Source organism: Mesoplodon mirus (assembly GCF_964341445.2).
Source record: "Mesoplodon mirus genome assembly, chromosome: 16".
Classification (NCBI taxonomy): domain Eukaryota; kingdom Metazoa; phylum Chordata; class Mammalia; order Artiodactyla; family Ziphiidae; genus Mesoplodon; species Mesoplodon mirus.
In genome coordinates, this window is record NC_138992.1 from 38,214,269 (window position 1) to 38,226,978 (window position 12,710).

Below are 12,710 nucleotides of genomic sequence, written 5' to 3' on the forward strand. Positions count from 1 at the left end.
TACCTTTGCTTTTCCTCCTCACCCAAGTTGCCAATTCTTCACAACTAATTGTGAATCTTCTCCGTACGTGCTCCATAACACCATCATGAACGTTTACTTAATCCTGCCAAATATCTCCATATGAACTAAAGGCTGTCTGATCTCAGCTGGGTCCCTTGCATTGCTCAGCAACCCTTATATTTATCTTCAACTGACTCCTATCAAATTCCCCACAGCAGCTGCTACAAAGTTTTTCCACTCTCCTTAAGCCCCGGATTCAACCCCTACTCCCCTCATGCTCAGCAAAAGCTCTCCTCTTCTACATAACTGAGAACACGATATTATGACCATGAGATGACTTGGCTTTCTTCATCCTCAACTCAAAACTCTTCTATCCTTTTATCTATACAGCTCTTCTCAGCTCACGTCCCAGTGAAAGAAGTGCCCACCCTCCTTTCCAAAGCCAAATTCTCTATCCATACTGTACCAATTATACTGAATACTGAATAATATAATAATAATAATTATTATTATTATTAATTATAGTTAGTATTAATAATACTAATAATAATTAATATTATTATGAATAATAATACTAATAATATAATAATAATAATAATATACTGAGATCCTGAATAATATCCTCCAAATTGACAAGGAACTTTGAGATAGAAAAACAAAGCAGGTAATTCCATAAAGTGCAATGATGAAGTTTGTCATGGGTAACCTACACACAGGCAGGAAGGATCAGGCCGACGGGATGATCCAGAGGCATTCGCAGCTGCACTTTGCACCACGGAAAGGGGCATTGGGGGATATAAAGGGGCCAAAGCTAAACACAGAATCTGACTACCAAGTGAGAAGCATGACCACACCGACGGGGACCGGGGATTTTCCCCTCCCCCAGGGATCTCAGGACCATTAACTATCTGTGTCAGCATAAGGCATTCTTCCAATTTTCACATCAGATGAAGACAAGGGTAAAAGTTGATGGGGAACCTATCCTTGTAAGTTAAGCTAAAGCTGAGTCACACAGAAAGGGGAGTGGGTAGGGCTGTGGACCTAAGATGGAGATGACAAAATGGAGTCAGTGTGGTTCAGCCACACATGGCCATGCCACGTGGCTTGCCCATCTTAGTTCCCCAACCAGGGATTGAACCTGGGCCACGGCAGTATAAGCACTGAGTCCTAACCACTGGGCCACCAGGGAATTCCCTTAAGAAGAATTTTGTCTGAACAAGAAGGACAAGATTGGGTCCAGAAAGGAAGAGCATACAACAGTATCAGCTGAAACTCCTTCCCCATCAGAAAGGCCAGGCTGACACCAGGTCAGCTGAGGAAGTGTTTAATTGGACAATTTTGAGAATCTAATGTCATGTATGCAGATGCAAATGTTTGAAATGTTTGAGTTGTTTACAGTGTAGTTTGTGCCAGACAGGCTCCCATGCCAAGCCAGAACACAGCCTCCCATTATTCCTCTGGGCTCAGTTTCTAAAGATGTTTCAGGGCTCTCTGAGACTTGTAAATTTCCACATCCAAAGGCTCATTTGTGTTTTCAAGGCAGAGTCATTCTTCCCCTCATGAGCAGACATCAGTCCTTCCCCTGCCAATCTCTGTTACTGCCTGCTCTGGTTCAGAAAAGGCTTTGGAGAAATTATTTGAGAGGTAATTACTCCATCTCTAGAAATTTTAGTAGTTTGGGGAAAACTAAAACAAAGGAAAAGTCAGACTCTTGATCCCTGCCTGGAAATTGGGTCTTAGCTGATGTAATTATTTCGAGAACTGTTTCTGTTATTCACTGACCCAGGAAAACACAGCTTATCATTAGCTCAGCGAATAGACAATTCCACCTTAACATACCCCCTATAAGGCAGCAGTTCTTGATCGGGAGGATAAACAAGGATACACCACAAGTGGACACTAGGGAATCCGTTCATCTTTAAGAATTGAACCATCCACACTCTGCCTTGAAAATGCAACGCAAAAAAAAAAAAAAAATTGTCATTATCACAAATTGTTAATGATGCCTTCGCTATATCCTCTTCCTATTATCAAATACCTTCTTCAAGAAAAAATTTTACGTTTAAAGTTCTAAATTGGAAATACACATGAAGACTATTGTTCATGTATCATGTTAAGGATACTCAATTCAAGAATAAAACTTTGCCACTAGTTTTACATTTGATAAGCTTATTTGTTTTATCCAATGGTCTCCATTGGATAAAAAGTCATAAGAAAGTTATTAGCATTTATTAATGAGTTCATTCATTTATTCATACTACAGACATTTGATTGATTACCTATTATGCTAAGAGCAACTGCAACTGTTTCAGATATACAGAGATAAAGAATATGTCGTCCTAGGCCTTAGGAAGCCAGTGAAAGAGGAAGGCAAATGACTGCAATACAAAGACAAAAGGAAACAGATTCTCAAGTACTAACAATAAAGTACAGTTGACCCTTGAACAACATGGGTATGAACTGTGTCTGTCCACTTATATGTGGATTTTTTCAATAAATACTGCAGGTACTACAGGATCGAAGGTTAGCTGAATCTGAGGATGCAGAACCACAGATAGGTGGGGCTAACTGTAAAGTTTCTCTCGGATTGCCGACTGCTGTGGGGTTGGTGCCCCTAACCCCCAAGTTGTTCAAGGGTCAAGGTAATGATAAAGTATTGCAGGATTATCACAGGAGAGAACAAGGAAGCAATAACGGAGAAGATAATATTTCAGCTCAGCCTTGCAGGATACATGAATTTGCAGAGTTGTATGGTGGGAAGGGTATTTAAAGAACAACCATGAGCAAAGATGTGAACATTTATAACATGTTCCCCAGAAATGATTTTAAAAAAAAATTCTGGCGTATAAAAAGCTGAAGTATTATAAAGCACTAGGGAGAAATTTAAACACACACATGCATACAAGAAGTGTATTCCCAGTCCCATTTCAGACATAGTGATTCAGAACCCACAGAGTTAGATGGGGACCAGGAATCAGTATTTTTCAAATCTTCCCAGGTCGTGATGTGCACTCATGATGTGATCTGATACACATACATAGAATACATGGAGGAACCTAGTAGGTGTCATGGGCTGAATTGTGCCCCACCACAGTTCATATGTTTAAGCTCTACTACCCAGTGCCACAGAATGTGACTATATTTGGACGTAAGGACTTTAAAGAGGTAATTAAGTTAAAATGGGGGCATGGGGGTGGGGCTAATACAATCTGACTGAGGTCCTTATAAGAAGAGGACATTTGGACACACAGAGACACCAGGGATGCACATGAACAGAAAGAAAATGACCATGTGAGGAAACAGCAAGAAGATGGACATCTGCAAGCCAAGGAGAGAAGCCTCAGAAATCAAACCTGCTGACACCTTGATCTTGGAGGTCCAGCCTCTAGAACTGCGAGAAAATACATTTCTACTGTTTAAGCCACCCACTCTATGGTATTTTGTTTTGTCAGGCCTAGCGAACTAATACAGTAAGTGAATGCACCAGGAACGTACTGAGAAATACATTTTAATGCCATATTAGGAGTTTAGACTTTCTTAGGAGTTTAGACTTTATTCCGCAGACAATTTCTCAAAATGTAGGTCTTTTGAGAAGGGAAGTAATATGATCCAGCCTATGATCCAACTCTTGAAGCAGTGTGGAAGATGAAGTAATTTAAAAGATTCTGCCTGGCCAAGGCAAGAGACAATAAGGGATATGACTAAAGTCATGATAGAAAGGATGGGGGGATAAAAAAAACAGAAAATTTCAGGTGCTATCACAGGTAGACACAACAGCATCTGGTGACTTAATAATGTGGGAGGATGAGGAAAAGGAAGAGTTAAGGCTAACCTCCCAGATTTTGACCCTGTTTTGTACCCTATATTTCAGATACGTCACATTACCTACTATCTCATAGACTGAGATGCCATTAACCAAAATAGAAAACCCAGAAAGCATATTTGGGAATGAAATTGATGGGTTGAAAACTGGAGAACAGAAATCAGAAGGACGTCAAGTGTACAGCTAGAGATCTCTTGAGAATAGAGGAGCTCTTTAGAGCCACATGGCAATGAGAGCACTGAGCTCACTTCCGTCATCACTCCCGTCCTTACAGCAACAAAGAAAATGAGCAAACTGAAAACCAACGACTCTCCTTGGAGCAGAGAAGTGAGGGTGCAAAGCAAACCACCACTCTAAAGTCTAGAGAGACAGGAAAATCCAGAGAGTCACAGCCCAGATCTGCTTATCTGGAGCAGAAGCCACTGGACCCATAAAGTCTAGGAATACCTCAACAGTAACTTTAACAAATTGCTGGAGACTGAGTATGGCCTACCTTGAGAGTGAGAAACTCCTAAGGCCACAGGCTTGGGGAAGGAGGGGGGTGATTTCCAACAATTTCAGGTAATCACGAAACAGCTATTACAAAGGTGCAAAGACAGGAGGGAACACACCAATGAAAAAAGTAATAATGATAGTGGCTAATATTGACTGAGCAGGCCTGTCCTAAATGTTTATATTTCTTAACCCTACAGCAAACCTATAGGATAATGCATTGGTTTTCTATTGCTGCTGTAACAAATTACCACAAAATTGGTGGCTTAAACAATACAAAGTTATTATCTTACAGTTCTGTAGGTCAGAAATCCAGCACTGGACTCACCAGGTAAAATCAAAGTGTTGGCAGGGCTGCATTCCTTCCGGGGGCTCTAGGGAAGGATCTTTGCCTTTTTCAGATCCTAATGGCCACCCATATTCCTTGTCTCATGGCCTCCTTCCTCCATCTTCAAAGCTGACAACATTGCATCTCTCTGGCCATTCTTCCATAGTCACATCTCCCTAACTCTCTGATCCTCTTCTGCCCCCCTCTCCCACTGTTAATTAGGCCCACCACGCAATCCAGGATATGGATTTCAAGTCAGATAATGAGCAATCTTAATTCCATCCACAGCCTTAATTCTCCTTTGCCACATAACCTATCATATTCACAGGTTCCAGGGATTAGGGCATGGGCATCTTTGGGGGAGGACATTATTCTGCCTACCACTGAGAGTTAGAATTATTTTTCCCATTTTACAAAGGAAGAAACTGAGGCATAGAGAGGATATGTAATTGGTCCAAGGTCACACAAGTGTTGGTGACAGAGCTGAAATCTGAACCCAAGAAACTGACTTCAGATCCTATTTTCTTAACTGTTAAACTACAGCAAATATAGGGTGCTAGTGAGTGGTTAGTTTAAGTGGTAAACCCTACAATTTAGGCTGAATAAGTAGTGAAATGAAGTCTGAATAGTGCTGACTTCCATGATTTGCCCTCTGCTTCCCAAAGAACTAAATTGGGGTTTGTGATGCTCCATTCATTCCCTAGTCCTCCTATGGCCCCTGGTTTTCTGTAAGTCTTATCTCAGAAAAGCTAATGAAAAGAAAAACCCTATAAAAGAACAGCCAGATGTTTCAGATGGTAAATTTTGCGATACAATACACACGGTATTAATGATTTAGAACATTTAACCAAATGTAACAAATGCATCTTCAGATTAGTCACAGATAACATAGATCCAAAGTATTTTGATAATGGTAAAAGAACCTCAAAACGATGTTCTGGGAACAAAAAGGACATATGAAGGTGGAAGATTAATTATATGAGCCACTTGACAGCATCGTCAAAGAGAAGATGTTTTCTTTTTACCACTTCAATCAATTACAAAGCTAATTGAAAACATGGCCTAAACCAGAGGATCAAAGCACAAGACCAGCAGGACTCTCAAATTCACTGAATTCTTCGTTAAACGTTTTTTTACAATCTTTCATAAATGTTTGAAGAAGAAATGAGTTTTCTGTGAATAAGAGACCATATATATACATATATAATCATATATCTTACACATATATATTCATATACAACATAAAGAATTTTTTGATAAACATTTAATACACCGTATTATTGAAACTTTCTATATCCCTGTTCACCCTTATGAATTATATTCTTCAACCTCATGAATTATATTATTCAAATCTTACCATTTGTCTTTTGTACGTTACCATCTGGCTTTTGTCTGCTTGATATGTCATATAAACAACAGATCTTAAAGTCTCCTATAAATTGTTTTGGTCAAGTCAGACAGAGAAAGACAAATATCATATGATATCGCTTATATGTGGAATCTAAAAAAAGGCTACAAATGAACTTATTTACAAACAGAAATAGAGTCACAGATGTAGCAAACAAACTATGGTTACCAAGGGGGAAGGGGGGAAGGGATAAATTGTAAGACTGGGATTGACATATACACACTATTATATATAAAAGAGATAACCAATAGGACCGACTGTACAGCACAGGGAACTCTACTCAATACTCTGTAATGACCTATAGGAGAAAGAATCTAAAAGAGTGGATACATGTATATGTATAACTGATTCACTTCGCTGTACAGCAGAAACTAACACAACATAGTAAATCAACTATACTCTAATAAAAATTAATATTTTTAAATTGTTTTGGTCACTTTCTCATACTTCTGACCATTTCCTTTATATTCTTTGAAGATAAATATGTTTAACTGCCTGGCCCATAAAATGTCCCAGCTATTCTGTCTTCCTTGTAGATTTTATCTTTCATCAACTCTAGATCTGGTATAATGCTCTTTGCTTTGAATTACACTTGGTTTCTTTTTAATAATGATGTGGAACTCAAGGTCCATAAACGTTTCTGGTTTTCCCACCCCGGCCCACTATGTTGATGGATTTACACTGATGACTGTCTCTTGTGGGTCCCACCAGGGGCAGTGCCAGTGCTGGGCTTCTCTCTTCATTTCACAGCTGAGCTATGGCCAGTGTCCTACCTGTAGGTGCTTCATAAGAAGCAAAGGTAGCTACATGGATTTAATTGAAAATCATTACATTCAATGTGTTGTAAATGGCCTCAAATAATTAGGGGATCCAGGTCCAGATCCCCATTTTCTTATTTGATACTCAACGTGGAAAAGTCTTCACATATAATACAATCAATGTAGACGTAGCTTACTGCAGATGTATCTTGCTTTAAGCAAACCCCATATTGAAAGTCTGGACTCATCCAGATAATATGTTAAGGAATGATTAATAGTTCACTTTGTAAAGGGGTTATTTGCCTCTTGGAAGATTTAATCATAAGATTTTTTTATATTGCAGACTCTCCTATTACATTTTAAGTATTATTTGATTTCCACAGCAATTCTCTATATACAACCCTTCATAACCATCCCTACTGCACATAGCAGAGTTGGTGCTAAGGATCCTTTCCATCACTGCCTGTCTCCCCAGAGATCTTGGCTCTGTTGGCCTTCAAATATCATCTGCTTTATTCTTACTTTTACATGATGGACATGGTGGGAGGTGGAAGAGACTCATTGTAAACCGCCAAGGTTCCAATACAATGGACAGAGCAGTGGGCTGAAACTCCGAAGGCCTAGAGTTCTTGCCAGTTATGGGATCTGAGGCAAACTACAGCCTCCTTAATACCCAGATTTTTAGTTTACAAAAGAAAGATAATAGTGCCTGCCTGCACATGCTTCTGAGGGTTCATATAAAAATTATTTTTAAATATAAGGTGCTATGCTAATATATCCTTTTTTCCAAGCAAGTCTAATGCCACGACCCTAAGAGAACACTACATCAGTTTAACTTTTTCTCTGTTAGCAACTGTTTCTCACAGAATTCATTAAAAGTTCTGAAAATTCCTCCTAATCATTATCCTTTTCATTTTATCTTACTCTACTTCTGTTATTCTTCCCTTAGTTCAAAGTCTCCCAACACTTTCTCTGCAAAATAAGATGAAACCCTCTGCACAGCACCTCTAAACAATCACCTATTTGTCTCTCCCTGACAAGCTGAATAAGATGAGAAACCAAAGCTTGTGATACTCTTACCACTAAAGAAATACGTTATTTGGAAGAGCCAGCTCAAATTTCCTCTCTGTATTCCAAATCTGCCTATACCTGTGCTTTAAGCAACCAGTCCTCTCTGCTACACTCCTGTCATTTGCTCATCTTTGTTCCTTTCAACCACTCCTGTCTGTGTTGCTCTGTTTTGATTTTTCTTGATGGTTTATGAAAACCCCTCATTGTCTGCGTATCTAACTTTGTTCCTTCACTAGAACTTACAAAATATTTAGAGTTCTAAAGATCTCACCTGAAATATAAGGGTCATTAGTTAAGTCTCATGTGGTTTTTTTTTTCTTCTTTTTAAGTGTTTTATTGAATTGATTTGTCTTTTTAGACTGTGGACCTGTCATAAAGTTTGGCCAGTCTTGGCTATATGACGTCACAGTGCAGCTACAGTCAAGGCTGTACACCAGGGATCTCCCCTGGATGTTCCAAAGTTGTCTCACTGTCTTTCTGCCAAAACCTCTTCCTCATCTGGTGTGTATTACCCTCATTAGTGGCATCTCCATCCACCCAGGTAAGCAATTCCAAAGCCTCAGAATTATTTTCAACCTTATTTCCCATATGCAGCTAGTCATTAAATCCTGCCTTCCCTATATTCTGAATATCTCTCAAACTTAATGCTAGCTTAGACTTTATCCTATTTCATTTGGACTATAGCAACAGCATCCTCATTTTCTTCTGGCCTCCTGGCTTTTCCCTCTCTGGTTCCTCTGACATACTATTGCTGGAGCTATTTTCTAAAGGAAATCCAATCATAGCACTCCTCTGCTTAAAAATTCAGCTTAAAAACTCTTAAAGATTATCTAGGCTGTGATAAAGCCTGAATAACATGACATTCAAGGACCTTTCTTCTCTGGCCCCAACCTCACAAGACCTGTTTACTACAGACGCACCCAACCCCTGTCTCCCCCTGGGAGTGCCCCGCTCAGACTGCCTCCATTTCTTTGCCCATGTAGTTCTCTGTGCTTAGAACAAACACACTTCTCCCTCCTCTTGGCCTTCAGCCTTCGAAATCCAGTTCAAAATTCACCTGCTCTGTGAAGTCTTTCTAAATTCTCACCATACCTCTCTCCTGGGAGAATGAGTGGCCACTGCTTCCACATCACCCTGTGCTGCAATTATTTGTGGATGGATCACTTTCCTACGTAAACTCGGTATCTCATCCATCTTTATCTGGCACACAGTATGCACTCATTAAATGGTTACTGAAATTAATATGCGCTGAGTAAAAGAATAACTAAAGAAAAATTCCACAGATCTAGAAGCACACCAGTCCTCATTCTTAGCTGCATTAAAGAAACAGGGCCCAGGGATAAAGGAAAGGACTGATAATCTGATGTAGCAAACACATGAATGGGTGGTTTGTTTTTAAAACCGAAGTGGTTTAGGGAGGGCAGGGGGAGAAGAAAGTATATTTTAAAGCTCGAGCTCCAGGGCAAGTAAGAAAAATTGTTGCTTTAATGTTTTTTTCATAATATTGTGAGCAATGGGAAGGTCTATTCCATCACACCCGCCTTCAGGGAAGAAAGTTTCAGCCTCCTGAGCTAAATCAAACTGGCACTGGCTCTCTGTTTTTCAAGGAGTCGCAATTGGTCTCTGCCTTCTAGGAGACTAAACTTGACTGACAAAGAAGACACAAAATAATTTCCCAGTTACTTTATGGGCCTCTCTTTTCCTCTTTTGCTCTTGTCAATTAATTATAAGAGTGCTGGAAATTCATCTTGCATTTCTGCCCCTACGTTACACTGAGGTAGGCATTGTACTTTGTCTGCGTTAGGAGTTGTCATTAGGCTGGGAGGCAGCAACTAGCCCAAGAAACAACACTCTTTGGTACTCAGAGTTTGAAGCCCTTAGGAGCCACTCACCCACATAGCTTTTGATGTCATCCTTTTTATACTCCCTGGATTGTTAAATCTGAACACGTTTAAAATTAGGATGCATGTGCATCTAGGTCAAAATATCAGAGTCTAGAGTACCAATGGAACTCAATAATTTGCAAAATGATATAACAAACAATTCTCTATAGTTCAGTCTTAATCATTCCACCCCTGAGTTCCCATTCTAAATTTACTTACCCACAATGCCCAAGAGTTTAATATACTACCTGGAACACACACAGAGACCACATTTGACAACATTACAAGGCTTTCCTAGCAGGAAATGTCTATATTTCTGGCAGAAACCCTGCCTCCATCTGCCTGTGTTTTGAATGCCTGACTTTCCCATTTCCCAAGCACTGTTTCCATTTAGGAAGGTTCAATAGGGATCACAATTGTACCTAGCACTTGGGTTTATAGTGAGGAATACATGGGGCAATACAAGTAAAAAGGTTAAATATAACAGTGCTTGGTGAGTGGTCAGTGCCCCATAAATATCACCTCTGTTACATTCCATGCCGGAACCACATGTGGCCCCATAATTGGATCTTTGAGAAAAGAATCAGAGAAAGTGGGTCTTTTTCACCAAGCACCATGTTTGACTTCACTTCTCCCAATAGACTTGAAAGAACTGAAGTAGGCAACATTAATTTTACTTTACTTAACATGTTTGGGACTTTGCGTTTGTGAAATGTAGCATGCAAGAAATATTTCAATATGTATGTAAAATGACTTTTTAAGTGCCTTTAAAAAATCTCTAAGGATCTTCCGTTTCCAAAATGTTGTGATCTATGATAACTAATCTCAAATGCAGGCAAATTAATAGTGATATAACTCCCTAGATATACTGAAAATATATGGCATTGTCAGGCTGGTTGTATTGGAAACAAGGTAGAGCCAGGACCAGGAACCTGGGGCAATTCACAAAACAATCTTGCCCTTCTTTCTCCCCTCCAGCCCAGAGTCTATAATTCTCATCTCAAACTCCCAGGTTCTTTTGTAGCAGATGTGGAGAGGATGAGGAATGTGTTGGAATTTGCAGAGAAAACAGTGGAGCCAAAATTCTACAGAATCCCAAGTAGAGCAGCTGAAGTGAGCAGGCTTCATGAAATCACCTGCAATTTCACCTTTTAACCGATAAAAGAGAATCCTAGAAGTCTAACTCAAGAAGGGGCCCTACCTAACCTCCTGCATCTTGGAGAGTAAGAAACTGAGACCTAAAGAGATCAAGTAACACGTCTAAAGTCATCCAGCTTTTCTGAAACCTGGGTCTGGAAACCTAGAAGTGATGCAGTGACCAATCGAATTAAAGCAGTCTCAACCTATGTCACTTCCAAAGGGTCTGCACACCGATAAATGCCTCTCTTTTCCTCTCTGAACTATATTCAGCCTTCTTCAGTCACCCACAGACCAGCCAGCACTTGTCTCAGGAAGACAGACACGATCCTCCACAATCCTGAATTCAAAGAGACATCTGGTTTTACAAACAAGTTACTAAAAGCAGAGTCATGTGGTACTACCTTCAGATTCATCCTTATCTTTCAGAAATACATTAAATAATATTATAGTAACAATGATTCTCCAACGTAGAAAACAAAACTCAAGAAAAAACAAAAAAAGCCTAGGCATACTTTGCTTTAAGCAATGCATATAGGAAAATCTACTTAGAGTGGAAATATGAGGGGGTGTTTCTGGTGATTATTTTCTTTTGAAACAGCATAAAGTAGAACTTTTAAGTAGCCACAGTCAGAATGACTCCATTTACAAGAGTGCCACATTCACACAGCTTTTGGGAAACTACCAGAAGAGAAGAGTTGTAAGCCTGTGTCTCCACTGCCTCCTCGTCGTGTGTATTTATATCCATTCATGTATTCCTTCATTCAGCTCTACTTCATGTGTACTCATTCATTAATTCACCAGTTCTCCCTCATAGGAACTCACTCATTCATTCAATTGCTCACTTGAGTACTGCCGAGTACCTGAGAAGTCCGACAGGGGCTCTGCCCCGCGTGTAACTTAAGAGCCTGCGTGGAGCCTAGACGTACACACCAAAAATGAAAGTACAAGATAAAAGGCGAAAAGAACCACAAAGGAGACCCGATAAAGCAACCTGGAGGCTCAGGGAAACTAGGTGCTAGTTCCAGAAGCGGGCGAGGAAGCTCCTGGGCGGCTTGGGGCGGGGCATCTCCCCTCCCCGAGACAAGAAGGAAAAGGAGACATCACGCCCGGCTCGCTGCCCTCCGTGCACAGCATCTCCCTCCATCCCGGCGGCCGCACGCGGCTTCCCCATTGCTGGGCCCTTGTCGCGGAAGCCGCACGCCCGGCCTGTCTCCCGGTGGCCTCCCTACCCTGTCCGTCAGTCGCTCCCACGAATGGGTGACTTGGGAAGTCCACACCGGGGCCGGCACCGCCTCGGCCCGCCCGCCGGGAGGAGCCGGGCCCAGCCGCCCGCGGGCACGGCCCGGCCAGCGGCGCACGCACCTGGTCGGCTGTTCGGGCTGCGGCGGCGTCGCCGGCGGCGCCCAGGGTCACGCTGCCGGGTATCCGCTGTCCTGCCCGCTGCGCACTGGGCGGGAAGGCGGGGCGCAGCGGCCCGGGACGCTGGGCGCGGGCGGGAGGGCCCGGCGCGGCGCCGCCTCCACCACGCCCGCGGGCCTCGCTGCGCCTCGGGAGACCTGAGGGCCGCGGGCCGAACAGCTGGTGCCTCACCTTCTGGCTCTGGCTCCCGTTAGAAAATCAGTGTCCCACCCTGGGTCTTGGGCCCCGCGGCCTTGCTTTATTTAGGGGCCAAAGCGCCCGTGCGTCGCCCTCAGGCCCTCGCGGGTCTCTGGGCGGCGGAGGTTTCAAGAGCTGTAACCTCCGGTGGGCCGAAGGGCTTGGCCGAGGTGTCCTGTGCTTTCATGAGTGGCCGTGCAGGTAGGGAAGG

General features: G+C 41.8%; 1 protein-coding gene across 2 annotated transcripts in view; it reads right to left on the bottom strand.

Annotated features, from left to right (window-relative positions):
• The window catches only part of CPQ (carboxypeptidase Q), a 508,335-nt gene extending 495,983 nt beyond the window's left edge, over positions 1-12,352 (bottom strand). For both annotated transcript variants that reach the window (XM_082601612.1, XM_082601613.1), the window contains exon 1: positions 12,266-12,352. The gene's annotated coding sequence lies outside the window, so the exon portion shown is untranslated. The remainder of the gene's footprint in view (positions 1-12,265) is intronic.
• Positions 12,353-12,710: the final 358 nt, after the last annotated feature.